At 41.6% G+C, this 3,296-nt stretch overlaps 1 long non-coding RNA gene across 1 annotated transcript; it reads left to right on the top strand.

The window, feature by feature from the left end:
* Window positions 1-648: 648 nt before the first annotated feature.
* On the top strand, window positions 649-3,032 carry LOC135975377 (uncharacterized). The gene is made up of 2 exons (XR_010592384.1): window positions 649-2,322; window positions 2,731-3,032. It is a non-coding gene; the product is annotated as an uncharacterized LOC135975377 (long non-coding RNA).
* Window positions 3,033-3,296: the final 264 nt, after the last annotated feature.

Raw genomic sequence — 3,296 nt, 5'->3', positions numbered from 1 at the left:
ACCCTGGAAGACCACTTGGAAGCTTAATCCAGTGCAGAACATGGTGTTCAAGAACCTGCAATGGCGTCTGTGGAGATTTCATGACATCCGGCGCTTGCGGCGAAGCTGGGGATCTATGGAATCATGGTTCTGCCAACTCTGCCGTATGGCAGTGAAACACGGGTGCTGATGAACGCTGAAGAGCAGTGGTCCGATATGTTCTCATTGTCTTCATCAACTGCTCTATATTAAGTGACAGGACAGAATCTGCAATGGGGATATTCATAGCCGAACCCAGCAACCGTCTTCATCAGAGAAAGGTACAACACAATCCAATGGCTTGAAGGCGAAGCTAGACCAATTCAGACAGGAAACAAAGCGTACATTTTTAATGGTAAGAGTAATTAACCACTGGAACAATTTACCAAGGGTCCTGGTGGATCCTCCACCACTGACCATTTTAAAATCAAGATAGGCTGTTTTCTAAAAGCTCCGCTTCAGGAATTATTTTGGAGCAGTTCTCTGGCCTGTGTTATACCGGAGGTCAGACCAGATGATCACAACGGTCCCTTCTGGTCTTGAAACCCATGAATCTGGGGAAAAGCATGGATTCAGTTTCAGTGGCTTTCCTGGTACTACTGGAATGAAAGAGCAATACATTCCAAAGTATACCAAGTGTGAAAGTTACTAGTGACCCCCCCTTAACAGAGCAGCCTTTATGTCAACCAGGGCCATTAGGGGGAAGCAGACACTTCAAGTACACAGTAGCCTGAACTTTTCAACTGTCTTCCCTTCAAGGCCTTACGGTAGTTGGAGCTGGTCCCAAGCCGGTTTTCACTGACCAGATAGCAAAAGCACGGGTCTGACAACCACCAATCAAGTGTTAACACTGCAAGGACCTTTGTCTGAATGTGTATAAAAGATCTGTAAAATGTGTGTAAGACAGAGTTTTTGTACTAAGGTGCAAAGCTCTCCTTTCTTCTGCAGAATAAAGCAACTCCTCCTTATCCCTGTCTGGCTGTTATTGGCTCTCAGCTAGGTGGACCCGATATTTCGGTAACAGTTTCTGGCGACCCAGATGGGACTCTCCTAGCTCGGACATTGGACTCCAGACGGCTGCGGCGAATTGGGAATGGCGCCAACGGGGTGTTTCGCCCCTTTTCTCTGCTTCACCGCAGCCCCTGGGGTTCGTGCTCCGATAAGGTGAGTCCTAATAGAATAAGAAGACACTATCTGGTTCTGGTCTGGTTAACCGGTTAATGAATTTCTGTCTTATACATTTGGGCGTTAGGTGTGTGGACGGAACTGAGCCTCTCATTCGTAATTCCTCAGAGTGGAAGCCATCGCGTGCGATGAAGCTCTGAGGTCGAATTGAGATCCTTCTGTCCCGTCCCCTGTAGCGGTCAGTATTAGTAGAAATTCCTGTAATAGGATCCTATTAGACCATAATTCCCTCTGTTCTCTGTGTAATTCTCTGTTAAAGTGTCAGCAGGCAGGTGGGTGAGTCTCTAGTCTCTAGTAAAACCCTCTAAAAATAGCCCTTTAAATTATATGTTAAGTAAATAGTCTTTACCCGGTGTTTAAAAAAAAATAGTTACAACTTGTGTAAAAATTAATGTGGCTAGTGTTGTAAAAATTGAATTGTAAATAGTATGTGCATTTTCCCCAGAACATGTGCAGTGTATATTGTAGCAAAAGTAAAAGAAATGCAAACCTACCAATATAAGTTGTGTTGTCTCTTCCAGATCACTGGGTGTTTAAAAGCAAGAGTTAAAAATAAAAGGCAATCAAAAGTCTGGAAAAATTAATTGTGTCCTTTTTTTAAAGTAAGAATCTTTAAGCTGTGGATAGCTTTGGATCTGGAAGCAAGCCAAAAAGCATCTGTATTAATGCAATTTTCTAACTAATAAAGTAGAAGCCACTAAAACCTGGGCTGCCTATAAAACAAATAAAAAAAATATGGAGTAATTCCTCTGTTTTGCCTAAAATCAACAAAAGTACGTGTATATAAAAAAAATATTTTAAGCAATAACTGACTGCCCAAAAGAGGCAGACCTCTGTTCTTTTGTCTTTCAAATCATCAAAAAAAATAGATGCCAGCTGAATAGCATTCAACGTACCATGCATTCACTGGCACAATAGAAATTATTTTTATGTTCTATGGCCAAAATTGTTGTTAAAATTTGCATACCAACAGTCTTTGAAAGCAAAGACATGGAAGGTTAACCCATTCCCCATATTGCCCATGGGATCCTTCTGGCTACCTCAGATTTCTAGCCAGAGGGCTGGAAAAGGAAGAAAGCTATTGGACACCAGAAGTTGTACCGAGTAGACTCCTCAAAGGTAAGTGTGCTTGTCCTGGTTTGTTGCTCCAAAGCTCTGTAATAAAATTATTTTACTGGAAAAGTGTACATAGCATACATTAAGTAATAAGACTAATGTACTGTATAATGGCAATTGTGTATGTGTTCATTTTTGAAAAAAAGTATATAAGTAAAAAGTAAAAGTTTCCTTTGTAAGTTAAAAGAAGCCAAGAAAAAAAGCAAGAAAAAGAACAGAACGAGTTAACTAAAAAAAATAACCAGCAAGCTCAGTCCAAAAATAAAATGCTGGCCCATCCAAGGACACTGCCCACAGCTAAGACTTGGCTGATAGCCAAGAAAAGGAAGGGCTGAATGTGCCCAAGCAACTATGAGATCTGCAAAACACTGCCAGGCATTAATGAAATGTGTTAGGTTTCTTTTCTCACAGATAAAAGAAGTGCTACCCAAAGACCCTAGCAGCCCTGCCATTGATTAAAACAAAAAGACTGAGTCTATGTAAAGTTCATCAACGAAAGACTGCTTTGGCTCCCCACTGGAAAGGCCCTTTCCAAGTGCTGTTAACCACCAACACCGCTGTAAAGTGCCAAGGACTACCTGCCTGGACCCATGCTTCTCACTGTAAAAAGACCCCTCCACCTCGGGAGGACTCTCCGACTGATAAGCCTATTTCTCCTTCTAGCTCTGCTGTGCCTTCTAGACAGCAAAAAAAAAAAAAAAAGACAAAGTAAAGTGCTAGTAACCTCTCCCTTGTCCACTGACAGACCTACTGTGCCTCTGGATTTTTCTAGAAAAAGCAAAACCATTACAGGGTGATGTGCTAGTAACCTCTCCCCTGTATAATGCTAAACCACACTGTTTCAAAAAAAAAGAAGAAAGAACACTTGCTTCATTGAAACCACCAAAGTCCAGGGATTCCTGACTACAAAAGACATTAAGAACTGACCCTAGTGAAAAAACAAAAAATTATACACTGGCAGGAAAAAACTTGTGGGA

This window comes from Chrysemys picta, chromosome 13 (genome assembly GCF_011386835.1).
Source record: "Chrysemys picta bellii isolate R12L10 chromosome 13, ASM1138683v2, whole genome shotgun sequence".
Classification (NCBI taxonomy): domain Eukaryota; kingdom Metazoa; phylum Chordata; order Testudines; family Emydidae; genus Chrysemys; species Chrysemys picta.
Note: the sequence above shows the minus strand (reverse complement) of the source record. Positions and strands in the feature narration are given on the sequence as shown.